General features: G+C 39.3%; 1 protein-coding gene across 5 annotated transcripts in view; it reads left to right on the plus strand.

The window, feature by feature from the left end:
- Positions 1-14,498, plus strand: part of klhl32 (kelch-like family member 32) — a 277,267-nt gene that overhangs the window by 140,364 nt on the left and 122,405 nt on the right. Inside the window, exon 7 of one of the 5 annotated variants that reach the window (XR_013887023.1) lies at positions 657-754. The exons of the other annotated variants lie outside the window; for them this stretch is intronic. The gene's annotated coding sequence lies outside the window, so the exon portion shown is untranslated. The remainder of the gene's footprint in view (positions 1-656; positions 755-14,498) is intronic. 5 annotated transcript variants of the gene reach the window in all.

Below are 14,498 nucleotides of genomic sequence, written 5' to 3' on the forward strand. Positions count from 1 at the left end.
TAATGATGCTATGTACTATTTGACTTTTCAACTGTGGCAGCAGCACACCAGAGCCCTAACCTTTTCTTGTTGAATGGCTATGATGCACACTCGCAGTAAGTGTGCAGAATATGATCCAAGAGCAGGAACTCTGGCTGTTTTTCTCCCACCCCCCCATCTCCCTACACCATAGGGACTGAGACCAATTATCCTTGTTACTTAGCAGACTCGGTGCATGTCAAAGGTCAAACCTGTGACCATCCAGGCCTGTATTGTCCATCTGATTACTGAGCCCCTTTTAATATTCCTTTTCACAGAAGTGATTGAATTATGAAAATGATGAAACTCATTGTATTCTGGTTAAATGTTCTATTTTAAAAATTGCCCTATCATATGACTTACATAATGAGATTGAGTATTAATTGTCTGTTCTAAATGTTGGAGTTGCTTCATTGCACTTTACCCCAATGTGGAAAAAAAAGAGAATAAGCTCTCATTTTGCAAAAAAATGTGGATGTATCTTTCCTCTACTTCCATGATGCACTGCAACACTACCACTGAATGTCCCCTTTAAGCATCAAACAAATCTGCTTCACTGGTGGTCTCCTGGGACTGTAAAGATCTTTTCAAATAGGATGAGGGCCATGTACTAATTGCTTATTGACTATTCATTTTAGGCCGATAAGCTTTCTTCAAAGCATTCTGCTTTGGTGATCGTATTATAGAAGGGATTGGAAAAGGGAATGCCTGGATTACAAAGTGAAACAATTCACAGGTACAATTGCGATCACTCAACCTTGCACATGCCAACCTTTTCTGATTTTAACAAAGAGGCTGTCATCAAAGTTCTGAGAGTAAGCGTGTGTTGGGGGAGGGGAAAAGGAAAGGGAGAGACTATAGTCCTCCAGGATAATGTAGCAAAAAGCTCCTGTCTGATGCATACATTTATTCTTTTGCAATACAAGCATCCCAAGTTTAAAATTATTCTACGGATTCAGGAATAATAAATATATATTTCTTTATATTATTAAAGCCATGAAATGTGGTATATGATATAATGTACTGTTCAGTGCTGTGCGTTGAATGCAACTGTAGGTGTATGCTCTGCAGCTCTTTTTATACTCTGTCATTTCTGTTGATCTAACTGATATGTTCATAGAATAACCACAATTTTCAGCATAAAATCATGGTTAATTTGATTTAGGAGAAAGTCGTATCATTTGTTGATTACGCTAGTCTTATACCTTGGTCACTTCTGACTCAAGGTTGGGTTATGACAGAATCTTACTGATTTGCAATTTTTGGCAGAAAGGTGAGCAACTCCGGGGAGCAATTTATCTTTTTAATGCATCCTGTTTTGGAGGAAAATTAAAATACAACATCTGCAGCATAACGCAAAGGCAATGTGAAGTTGATTTGTCACTATGCCCCATATCTTGATGGATGGAGAATTTGTTGATTTTCTTTAAAAGTTTTATTTTCATTTTATGCAATTTTTTGCTTCCCTTAGTGTGTTTATTTAAACTATAGTTTTATTGTGCATTGATGTTTTTACTGAATTTGATAATGGGAAATATGTCCAGATTTGTGCTGCTAGTCTAATCTTACTTGAACAATATGAGCATATGTCACCTAGAGTTTTGGCAGATATGTAGGCACATTTTAATTTTATATCTCATAAACCTAGTTACAACAATCTAAATTTACAGTTCAAGGAATATCTGCACAATGTTCCCCTCGAATTAAAGAGTATTGAACTGAATATACATATTTAATGCTTTCTTGTACTGTGCCATATATGTAAGAATGATTAATGGTATCTTTCATTATCAGTTTACCTTTTTAAAATTCCACCTGTGATGGAAAATTAGTGGGATGAACTAGAGCCCCCTCCCCAAAAAAAAATTAAACTTTGAGAGTATTGTTTTTCAAAAAAATCACAAACACCAGCAAACAAATGATGGATTGAGAAATACTGATTTATTGGAAAGCACTATTATTGAAAGACGTAAAATAAATAATTACAGGCTGTTGTTTCTTGAGGACACACCAAAGCCCATCAGCTGAGCTAATGTAGTGGTTTGAAATCCCGTTACTAGGACTTTTGTGTGATCTGTAGTTTCATTATAGTTTGATTTGAGCCCCCAGTGGGAAAAACTGGTTTTATTTTGGCAATGGTCTTCCACTGAATGGTTTTCTTTCTTTAAAAAAGCTTAATTTGTTCTGAAATAAACTGGATTAAATGTTTGGTTTATTTTCTAAATTCTTATACGTGACTTGCAGATGCATTGCAATTGTGTGGCAGGGAAATATATAAAAAAAACTGTGGAAAGCTATGGCAAGGCCAAAAATATCAATAATGATAAAAGGGCTCACAGACAGACGAATGATACATAGATTAACTGGAAACAGCTGGGCCACAGCAAGGAGATTGTCGTTCCCCTTAGAAGGAAGGAAAAGCCAAAGCTTCCTTTTAGAAGGCTGGAATCTATCATTAGGGGCATGGTAACAGCACACTTGGAAAATCACAGTCAAGTTAGGCAGAGTCAGCATAGTTTCATGAAATTGTATTTGACAAATTTCTTAATGCTTTTAAAGATGAAACCAGAAGAATAGAAAAGGGGAAACCAGTGGATTGGTATTTTTGAATTTTCATATCCGGTTAATAAGATTGTTACACAAGAGTAGGAGATGACTTGTTGACATGGATGTTGGATTGGTTAACAGATAGAACATAGAGAGTAGGAATAAATTGATTATTTACAGGATGGTAGAGTGTAACTCGGAGAGTGCCACAAGAATCAATGGGGGGGGCGCCCCTGAGCTATTTTCAATTTATCTTCATGGCTTAGTTGAAGGAACCAAGTCTGCTGGTAATATAGAGTGAGGTAGGAAAGTAAGCTGTGAAGAGTGTTGAAATGTATACAATCTTAGTGAATTTGACAAAGATCAATGGAATTGGGTAACTAAGGGACTTGAGGGATATGGGGATAGTGTGAGTAAATAAAGTTAATGTAAAACCTCCTCCATGACCTTAATGACAGTTCATGCTCAAAAAGTTAAATTGCCTGGGTACTGTATGAAGTGAAATTTATGAACTGTATGAAATGAAGTGTTCACTAAAAGTATCTAAAAACCATTCAACATATAGATTTTCTCCAAAGGATTGTTGGTGTTCTCATATAATCAGTGAACTTGAGTTTCCGTGAGGTTTTTCCAATGTATCATTGAAATTGGGACAACCTGTTCAACAATTAGAGCCTATACATTCAAAGGTTCTACGTGCAATAAAATACCCACGTCTGCCGATGTTAACTGTGCAGTGGACAAGATTTGTTCTTCTGTCACCTTGCTTCCTGCTCATTGTATCGTGTTTTTGACAGGACGTGCTGATCACCATTTGTAAACTTCAGTCCCAGGGAGCTGGACAGTAAGTGATGAGAGGTTTCACAAGCTCGTAACTGATCGGTGTTATATGTAATAAAATATATTTGTGACATTAAAAAACACCCAATTCAGAGCACAATGGAAATTGTATTTTCCTCGATGTATAGGGGAATGGCTAGATAATCATTACAACAAAGTTCTACGTGCTGTCAAGTCATTACAACTCACACAGCTAATCATGCACATATATTCACATTGACTTGATCTTGCAGAGAAAATCAGTGACCATGCACAGGTTTGTAACTCTAGCCACTGGCTCAATCATAGTTAAGTGACATGGATAATAATTCTCCTTTGATGCCAATCCTGGCCCTTCCCTCTATATAGGCAAGTGATAACTTTTATCAGTCAGCGGAACATCATTCAGATTGACTCTGTTGAGCTGTTTGCTTTAAAATCAATGCAGCTTGCATGCGTGAATAGGCTTGTGTATTAACATTTGGAGCTTGCATTGAATATAACATTATGGAATCCCTCAAGATGAAATGTATGCCTGTTTAATGCTCACCATTGTAGCAGGGAATCTATGTCTAACATTATGGCAGCATTTTAGGCTAGTTTTCGTGGATCTATAGCCAGACAGATGGCTGGAATTGTGGGCAAGTGTATGGGAGTTCTAATAGTAAATCTGATACGTTACAACAAATTCCCCAGCATCAGCTGATTTTGTGAGCAGAAGTAGAATAATGATACTGAATAAAATGTGTTGCAGTACTAACTCCCACTGGCTTTCTATTATCCAAGAAACTTTTTTGCAGATACTTGAAAACCCAGATAATCAAGACAGAGGTTTCATTGTAAGCTGAAAATCTTGACGTTTTGCTGATGCCCTTTATTCCCTTAACTAATTTCAACATGGCTGCAACATAATTGTTATCCTTTAGCATTCCAGTCTGAGCCAGTGGAATCCTCAGCAGCATGTCAGAACTTATGCATGGAGTGAAGAAAAACGGGTAAAAAGAAAATAATTAAGAATCAATAACAAGAGATCAGGCGCAACAAAGAAAGAAACATGGAGGAAAACAAATTTAACCTGGTTTCCTTATACACATTCAAGTTAAATTTAAATATCTTTACCAATTCAATGCCTTTTAAAAATAGGCAATTCACAGAAGAGGTCCAGGTATAATTCTAGAATGCAGGCATTACACATATACACAAAACCCCTAGCATATTTTCTGAATGCGTAAATGACATGTTACATGCAAACATTACAGAATCCATCTTGTCTGTGTCTCATACACTCACGATCCCTGATGCTTTATGATTCAGACACTTACTATCAACCAAGAGCCACATAATCTCCCGAGGCATAAGAAAATGTGAAATATCCTGCTGATGGATTAGTGGGTAAATATGTCTGTGAGCTTTGCAAGTTATGAAAGTCCTAGGTTTTAATCTCTTTATGCTGATTTTGCTGATCTCAGGCAGTTCGCAGCGGGGCATATCAATTGGCTTCAGGTTAGGAAGGATTATCATCTAGTTGACTTCTGTTGACAAGCGTGTGTGTGTGTGTTTGTTGAAGTTGAATGGGACCAGACCTGGGTTGGCTGTTTTGTCACACATAGCCGATTAGTCACCCAACAGTTCAAGTCTAGACCCATGCGTATAGTTGCTCAAGTTAGGTTTCGGAGAGCTGTCCAACTGACTGCTAAGGTCCCTGGGACTGCAGTACAGCAAAAGTAGGGAAAGGTGAAAATTGGAAACCCTGCACATGTGGATGAGTATGTTAATTAAATACATTGATCCGTAACCATGCCAGCTTTTACTATCTTTGCTTCCAGCGGAAATCTCTATAATGATAATGTATATGTAAAGAGGATAGGGGAAGACATGGGGAAGAATCATTGGGAGATTATTTTAGTTCTGGTCAGTATGAAAGAATAGAACATTTTTGCTTTTTTTTTCCTTTTAGGGAAATTGTGCAGAACTTTACTGTTGATGGTAGCTTTCTGTGCTCTTTAAACCCAGATGTGCAGATTGGAATCCAGAAAATTTGAAATGGGCCTCTGATGATACTGCGCCTTTAAGGAATATATTTCTGATTTGGATCCTGCTCCTGTGTTGTTGAAATTACCTGAACGCAAATTGCAAGATTGTCAAAAACAGCTCATCTGTGAAAAAAACATAGATGAATCAACAATCACGTGTGATCTCAAGATAGAGTCTGAGGAGCAGAAGTATTTTACTACTGCAGACAAAAGAAAAGAACAACAATATGAAATGAATCAGTTTGCTGAAACTACTGTTATTTGAAATGAACTGCTGGAATAATCTATATGTAAAGCTTGCAAAGAAGTGGATATCCAGTGAAACAGTACTGTTAACACTTGGTGTTCAAATAAATTACAATAGTTTTTGCAGCAGTGTAACAGGCACAGTGAATTCTGGAACCATGGCTGCAACAGGTTCCAACAGCAAGAAAAACAACCTGCTGTGTGTCTTTGCCAAGCAGTGAGCAGAAAGTGATGGTGAAGATCCAGAGCAAGCAAAGGAATAGAACGTAAGTAGGTTGATTGACAGAAAATCAAATAGGTTGATCTAGGCTTACACAGAGAAATCAAGCTTAGGAGTTGCTTGGAATTGTTAAGCGGTATCTCTTTTTCCCCTTCTCCGAATTTTGAGACTGGGATCTACCAGGAAGTAAATCTCTTTCTGAGATTTTGCTGCTTGGGGTGGGATCTTTCTAGGTTGCTGAATGCGAGTCTGAATACAGGTATCTGTCTAGATCGCTGTCTGGAGGAGTTGAAAGGGTGAAAATCTGGCATTCACATGAACAGGAGAGGCATCTGTGTCGGCACAGACTTGGTGAGTCGAAGGGCCTGTTCCTGTACTGTGCTGTTCTTTATTCATATCTGTTATTGTGCTGATGACAAAAAGGAATTTATGTCTGTGGGATTCTGCTGACATTGGAACAATAACAATGCTTAGTTGTCAAGAATTATGCCTTGTCTTGTTTAATTATTTCCAATTGGTGAAAGTTATGCTAGTTCCTTTTATCACAATTTAACTGTTGTTAAAAATAAAGTTTTTTTTTGATAAAAGCTTCCTAGTGAGTCAGTTGAAACATACCTTTGGCAAAGTAGCTGATGCTCAACCTAATGCCAAAATCATAAAATGTTAGGGTCTAGCCTAACTTCATAATATACCTTTTGATCTGGTTGCTAACAGGCTCCTTCCTCTGATATCCAATTGCTAAAGAGGGTCTGCAACATATAGGGATGATGTGGGGCAAAGTACACTACATCCACACAATGATGTAAGAGAAAATGTGACCCACACCAAGGAGTCATTTTAGTGTTGGACAGAGCTATGTGCACAAGCAAGCATGGAGATAGATCCTAGCTTGAATGCTTTACTGTATGTATGTACATGGTTTTAGCAGTTTAAAAAATATACATAGCTAACCTACTTACGATTGTGAAGACTGAATTTAAGACCTGCTGAATGGAACCCAACACCCAACAATATGTTGGCAGTGAATGGAAAAACCCAAAACCTCACAAAAAATGCAGAGGTAAACTAAAATCCTGCCAAGACTGAATAAAAATTCATAGAAGCCTTTTGATCTGAAGAAAAACTGGACAGATGTGCAGGAGAAAAATGACAGTGAAATCGCCAAAGAAAGGCTTAGAAGCTGAAGACAGAAATTTAAAATTCCTTACTGCAGCAGAAGACTCCAAAAAATCTTTGGGAAGTCTTGTTTCAATTCCCAAAGGGTAGAGTCAGCAGACGTAGCAAGAGTAAGCTGAAACCTTTAAATCCAGTGAACACAATACATGAGAAATATTTAAATAATTCAGTGGTCATAAATTATCATTTAAGAATTCAGTCAGCAAGAGCAGGCTCCTGAGTTGATGTCTGTTTGAATCATAGAATCCCTTCGGTACAGGAGGAGACCATTCAGCCCATTGAGTCTGTACCAACCATGATCCCATCGGGTCCCTATTCCCACAACCACACGTATTTACCCTACTAATCCCCCTGATACCAAGGTCAATTTATCATGGCCAATCAACCTAATCGCACACCTTTGGACTGTGGGAGGAAACCAGACCACCTGGAGGAAACCCACGCAGACACGGGGAGAACATGCAAACTTTACACAATCACCCAAGGGCGGAATTGAACCTGGGTGCCTGGTGCTGTGAGGCAGCAGTGCTAACCACAGGGCCACCGTGTTGCCCCAAGTCTGAACATCTTCGGAAAAGAAAAAGAAAAATAATTATTTAATTTGGGAGAATTGCGACTATAGGATCCTCTTTAAAAATTTGCGAAGCGACCAGGATTCAGTGTTTTAATAACCCTAAAGCACAGAGCTGAAATGGAGAAGTTTGCAACAAGTTGATCATGCAGCCATTGTTTAAAATATTCTGAAGTCCTGAATGTGAACTTATTGCAACAGGAGGTCACCAAAACTGGTAAACGTGGTAAAGCTTATGTCTTCAAAAAAACAGCAGAATCATCTTGAATTTCAGCAACTTAAAGCTGAGCAAACGTTTCAAAAAATTTTAACCATGCATAAAAATCCAACTTACCAGATCAGTTTGGAGTCCTCCCAGAAGCCACACCTAATGGAAAACTGGGTGTTCTGGAGAAAGTAATTTTTAAACTGCGAGAGTATATCGGATCTAAGGCAAACCTGGCAAAGGTCCAAATTAATATCTTTTCATGTTGGTTTGATGAATTTGCTGATGATGTAGTCCTAATGCAATGCTTCAATGATTCCTCAACCAGCCTAGATTAAGTATTAAAAGCCTTTGACAAATATTTTAATCTTCAAATTGTAGAGCACGCAGAGTTTAAAAAGAGTAACAAAAAATGCCTTGTAAAGCACCAAAAGGGATAAATGCAATACTTGTGTAAACGAGATGAGGGTGCAAGAGACATAGGGAACTTTCCAGAAGTCTCAAAAATATATCTTTTTGATAATGCTGACATATTACCTGAACTGCAACAACAGGTAATAGTGTGGAATTGGCAGCTGGCTGTAAATGAAAGAAAGCTTTCTAATGAAATCCAAAATAAACCCTACAGAAGGAAAATTAAATATGTTTGGAAAATATTCATGTCAGAACTGAAGTGGAAGATTTCAAACTCAAGATTCAAGCTGAGTATATACCTTTGAAAATACATGAGATACAAAGTCATCAATGGACCAAACCGTTCAAAATTGAATGACGAACTTGAAGCTTCAAGATCTTAGGAATGAATTGAAAGTGTCTCTGGTGTGTTCAATGATCGTTCCTAAAAGTACTGAAAAGTACTGAAAACCCAGACAAAGTTTTTAAATTTGCAGGTAACTCTGAAACAAAAACAACTCAACTTTTCAGTTGTTGCTGAGCTGAATGAAAAAATTCATAAGCTCAAAAAACGATTGGAAAAGAAGGAAATAATCAAAACTTTGGCTAAAATTGTGCAACAAGTGGGAATGAATGTTGTTTGATGAAACGTGAACTTCCATCTGTGTCATGTTAAGCTGCCTGATAATGAAAGAAGAGGAAGAATCATTATGGGCATGAACACAGTGTTTCTCCACCCTGGAAAACATGGGATAAATCAACAACTACCTATCACCACAACTGCCAAATTGACAGAGCGGTTCAAGAACAAGGAAGTCCAAAAGAGCATGGAAAGATACCCAGATGCCAGAACAACCTCCAAATCAATACCTCTAACCTCTGACATTACTGCACATGAAATAGAGGTGTTAGGAGACCTCTAGACCCCTTGAATCTATGAACTATAACTTGATGTAGTAAGAATAATGTAAATATATGGCATAAAGCAGAATAACCTGGAGTACAGGTATTGTATGAAAGTCTGGCATATATAGGGTTAATGTGGGACTGAGTACTGCCTACACAGTGATGTAAGCGAACATATGACCTGCACCTAGGAGTCAGTCTAGTGTAGGACAGAGCCATATGTACATGCAAACATGGAGGCAACTCTTACTTTGAACTCTTCACTGTATGTATTTACATAGTTCTTATAGTTAATTAATACATACAGTTCACCTACTGAAGACTATGAAGACTTCATTAAGACCTATCAAATGATATCCTACAATTTAGAACAAATTATATATTAAAAATGTTAAATATCAAAAGTATTTTGGCAATATGTGTTATGTTTACCAAACACATTTTGGATTGACTTAATTGGAGCTCATGATTAAAAATCACAAGAACATAGTCAACTCATGATGCTGGATCTGTAATTATAATTTTGAGGGTCAAGGAGAGGATGGAAAATGTTGGGAGGTTGTTATGGCATGATATGAAATTTAGTATATAGACATGATTCATGGTAAATTACTATTATAACAATTAAGACTGCTGGGCAAAATCTAAGTTATTTGTTATTTTACCCTGATATTTGAAGGATGAACAAAAAATGGAAAAATAATGTCATTAATTAACGTCTACCAACCCAGTATAAACAGGGGAAATCAAAAGTGGAAAGATGATGAACTCATCAATGTAATGAGTAGTGGCTTCTTGACTTGATGTGTTAGGACACCCATGGGAGGCTACTGTCTCTGCTGGACTTGATTCAAAGCAGTGGCCTAAATGTTAGTCACTGTATGCATGTAGATAAATCTTTATTATAATAATTTTGAGCAATAGTTTATAATTCAATTTGGGAGTGGTGCAATCTTGAGGAGCTTAAACTACCAACATATACTGGGGAAAATATTCGACTAAAAATTGGCGAAGGATGTATCAAAGTCATATTGGGGGATTTTTTCAATCTATCACAGGTTTCTGTGCAGGTAGCAAGTTAAGGCAGCTGAAACAGCCAACATGTTGAAAAGCTGACAGGTAGCCACTGACTTTTACCTTCATTCCAAATCTGGAGCATATGAGAACCTCCAGTGGAACAATTGGGATTACTATTTAAGTGTGTAAAATGTTCATTGTAAGCTCATCTTTTAACCCAGGATTCTGAATTTAACAATGAGAATAGGATTTCCCAGTCTTCCAGTAAGTCACCAGGCCATGAGATTTGCTGGAATTGAGCAATTGATGGGCAGGACATGCATTAAATGCTGTGATCTCATGCCCGTTTCCTTGATGAAATGCAGAGCTTTTACTCACAGGGCTTATTCTAACAGTGTGCTTTCACTGCTTTGGAGGTAATTTCCATTACTTTGGAGGTTAAGTCTGCTACCCTGGAGTTGTTGCCTTTGATCAGCACTTCCCAGCTGTCAATCTTCAGTTCAATAAGGGAGCTGCTTCTCCAACTTTGGACCTTAGGTAAGGAAGAAGATGAGAATCAGGCGCAGGGTCAGTCTTCTCCCCAACCAACTGCTTTCCACTAGTTGGAGAGAACGAGCAGAAAACTCCAACTTGCAGGAGACAATGTCCCCAATCTCATGATATACTGGCTGAGGATAAACTTCTTTGAATTGCCTTAGCACTGATATGTCAGGAGATATCCAGTATCTTCTGCTTATAATGCACTAAATTTTGTCTTGTCACTAAGTTTTAAATCAGAACCAACATAATATCAACAATTGTCATTGGTATATTCTGTTCCCAATCCCCAACCTTCAGTGATATTTGTTAAACAAATGTGCTTAATTTCTATTTTAATACATGCTAAATAAATCGATAGGCCATTCTCATTCATTTGCAGTTCATGTAGTCACAGTATGCAGTCTCAACACCAAGTTAAAGTCCGAACAGGTTTATTTGGTAGCATGAGCTTTTGGAGTGCTGCTCCTTCATCAGGTGAGTGCAGGATTTGTTTCACAACCAGGGCATATATAGACACAAACTCAATTACAAGATAATGATTGGAATGTGAATCTTAACAGGTAATCAAGCCTTTACAGGTGCAGACAATGAGAATGGAGAGAGGGTTAAGCATAGGTTAAAGAGGTGTGAATTGTCTCAAGCCAGGATAGTTAGTGAGATTTCGCAAGTCGTGCGGGTTATGGATAGTGTGACGTGAATCCAAGATCCCGGTTGAGGCTGTCCTCATGTATGCAGAACTTGGCTATAATTTCTGCTCAGCGATTCTGGGTTGTCATGCATCTTGAAGGCCGCTTTGGAAAATGTTTACCCAAAGATCAGAGGCCGAATGCTCTTGAATGCTGAAGTGTTCCCCGACAGGAAGACTCTTCCCGCTCAAAAAAGACAGTAGGACTAGGGGGCACAGCCTCAAGATAAAGGGGGGGGCGGTTTAGAACGGAGTTGAGGAGGAACTTCTTCACTCAAAGGGTGGTGAATCTCTGGAATTCTCTGCCCGTTGAAGTGGCGGAGGCTGCCTCGCTAAATATTTTTAAGACGCGGGTTGATGGGTTTTTGATAGGAGAAGGGATTAAGGGTTATGGGGAGAGGGCGGGAAAGTGGAACTGAGCAACAACAGATCAGCCATGATCTTATTGAATGGCGGGGCAGGCTCGAAGGGCTGGATGGCCTACTCCTGCTCCTATTTCTTATGTTCTTATGAATACTCCTGCCTGGTGATTGTCAAGCGGTGTCCATTCATCCATTGTTCGAGTGTCTGCATGACCTTGCCAATGTACCATTCTTCGGGACATCCTTTCCTGCAGCATATCAGGTAGACAACATTGGCCGAGTTGCAAGAGTATGTACTGTGTACCTGATGGATGGTATTCTCACGTGAGATGATCCGACATGTCTTGCAAAGATTGCGATGGCAAGGTTGTGTGGTGTCGTGGTCACTGTTCTCCTGAAGGCTGGGTAGTTTGCTGCGTACAATGGCCTGTTTGAGGTTGAGCGGTTGTTTGAAGGCAAGTAGTGGGGGTGTGAGGATGGCCTTGGCGAGACGTTCATCTTCATCGGTGACGTGTAGTGACTTAGTATGTATCTATAAGAATGTTCCATTGATACTTAGGACTTTGGAGTAATCCTTCTGGTTTTACAACTTGTTTAAACCAGGAACCAGGTGCAACATGAATTCTGGAATCAGTTATCCTCCAATTGCAATATTTTATTATCTATTCGGAAGCTATTAGAAAAATGATGGGTGGTCTCATTTTGGAAAGGAGAAGAGAGAAAGAAAGCTTGTTCTATCTTGCCACAAGCATTGCTCTTAATGCTGTAAACACAGAACAGTATTGTCAGCAATTACAGAGAAGCTGATGCATAGTTTTACACAACCCACTTCAAGTGCTGAATTTCATTAAGTCTACCAATAGTATATATACTGCAATTATTCTTTAGCCAAAAATATCTAACTTGATAGTTTTATAACAGGTTGATTTAAAATTGAATTGATTTGTTAATGAATTTAGTCAGCTGAAGAGGTGAGAGTTTTTAACCATCAGAAATGATTGGTAGGAAAAGCCCTCACCTGAGCTAATGTGTTTAATGAGTATTTTTTTTAATAAAACTCGGAGTATGAAGGATTTCAATAATTATAGTATTAATAATTTGTCCAAAATGTAATTGTGTATCTGTTGGCAAATTTTCTCTAAAATAATTATATCTTTATAATGTAGAACAGATAGCTTGGCTTGAAAATCGGGGCAGGCTCGAAGGGCTAGATGGCCTACTCCTGCTCCTATTTCTTATGTTCTTATGTTCTTAAATCCTGCTCCCTCAGAGGAATTAGAATCAATGTTTAGGCACTTTATTGTGTCTAATTTTGGGTAGCATGGTGGCAAAATGGTTAGCACTGCTGCCTCTCGGCACTTGTGACTTGGGTTCGATTCCCAGCTTGGGTCACTGTGTGTGCAGAGTCTGCACGTTCTCCCCATGTCTGCATGGGTTTCCCCCCGGTGCTCCAGTTTCTTCCCACACTTTGAAAGACATGCTGATTAGGTGCTTTGGCCATGCTTAATTCTCCCTCAGTGTGCTCAAATAGGTGCCAGAGTGTGGTAACTATGGCATTTTCACAGTAACTTAATTGCAGTGTTAATGTTAGAACATAGAACATAGAACACTACAGCACAAACAGGCCCTTCGGCCCACGAGTTGTGCCGATCACATCAACACCTACCAACCTACAGACCTATCTATAACCCTCAATCTCATTAAACCCCATATACTCATCCAGAAGTCTTTTAAAAGACCCCAGCGAGTTCGCCTCCACCACCACTGACGGCAGCCGATTCCATTCACTCACCACCCTCTGAGTGAAAAACTTACCCCTAACATCACTTCTGAACCTCCCTCCCCGCACCTTAAATCTGTGCCCTCTCGTAGCAACCATTTCAACCTGGGGAAATAGCCTCTGAGAGTCCACCCTATCTATTCCTCTCAACATTTTGTAAACTTCTATCAGGTCGCCTCTCAACCTTCGTCTCTCCAGGGAAAAGAGTCCCAGCTCCCTCAACCTAACTTCATAAGGCATGCCTCCCAGTCCAGGCAACATCCTTGTAAATCTCCTCTGTACCCTCTCAATAGCTTCTACATCTTTCCTATAGTGAGGCGACCAGAACTGTGCACAATACTCTAAATGAGGCCTGACAAGGGTCTTATAAAGTTGCAGCATTACCTCCCGACTCCTAAACTCAATCCCTCGATTAATGAAGGCCAGTACACCATACGCCTTCTTGACCACCTCCTCCACCTGCGAGGCCGATTTAAGAGTCCTGTGGACCCGGACCCCAAGATCCTTCTGCTCTTCAACACTACTCAGACTTCTGCCCTTGATAGTGTACTCGTTCATCCCGTTGGTTCTGCCAAAATGGACGACTACACATTTATCTGCGTTGAAGTCCATCTGCCACTTCTCCGCCCAGTCCTGCATCCTATCTATGTCCTGCTGCAACTTTTGCCATCCTTCCAGACCATCCACAACACGACCAACCTTCGTGTCATCAGCGAACTTACTTACCCATCCCTCCACTTCCTCATCCAGGTCATTTATGAAAATGACAAACAACAAGGGTCCCAGAACAGATCCTTGAGGCACTCCGCTGGTGACTGACCTCCATTCAGAAAAAGCCCCATCCACAACCACTCTCTGCCTTCTGCAGGCAAGCCAGTTCTGGATCCACAAGGCCAAAGGCCCTTGGATCCCATGGCCTCTCTCCTTCTCAAGAAGTCTTGCATGGGGGACCTTATCAAATGCCTTGCTGAAGTCCATGT

This window comes from Carcharhinus amblyrhynchos, chromosome 7, assembly GCF_965287045.1.
Source record: "Carcharhinus amblyrhynchos chromosome 7, sCarAmb.v2.hapA, whole genome shotgun sequence".
In the NCBI taxonomy this organism is placed as follows: domain Eukaryota; kingdom Metazoa; phylum Chordata; class Chondrichthyes; order Carcharhiniformes; family Carcharhinidae; genus Carcharhinus; species Carcharhinus amblyrhynchos.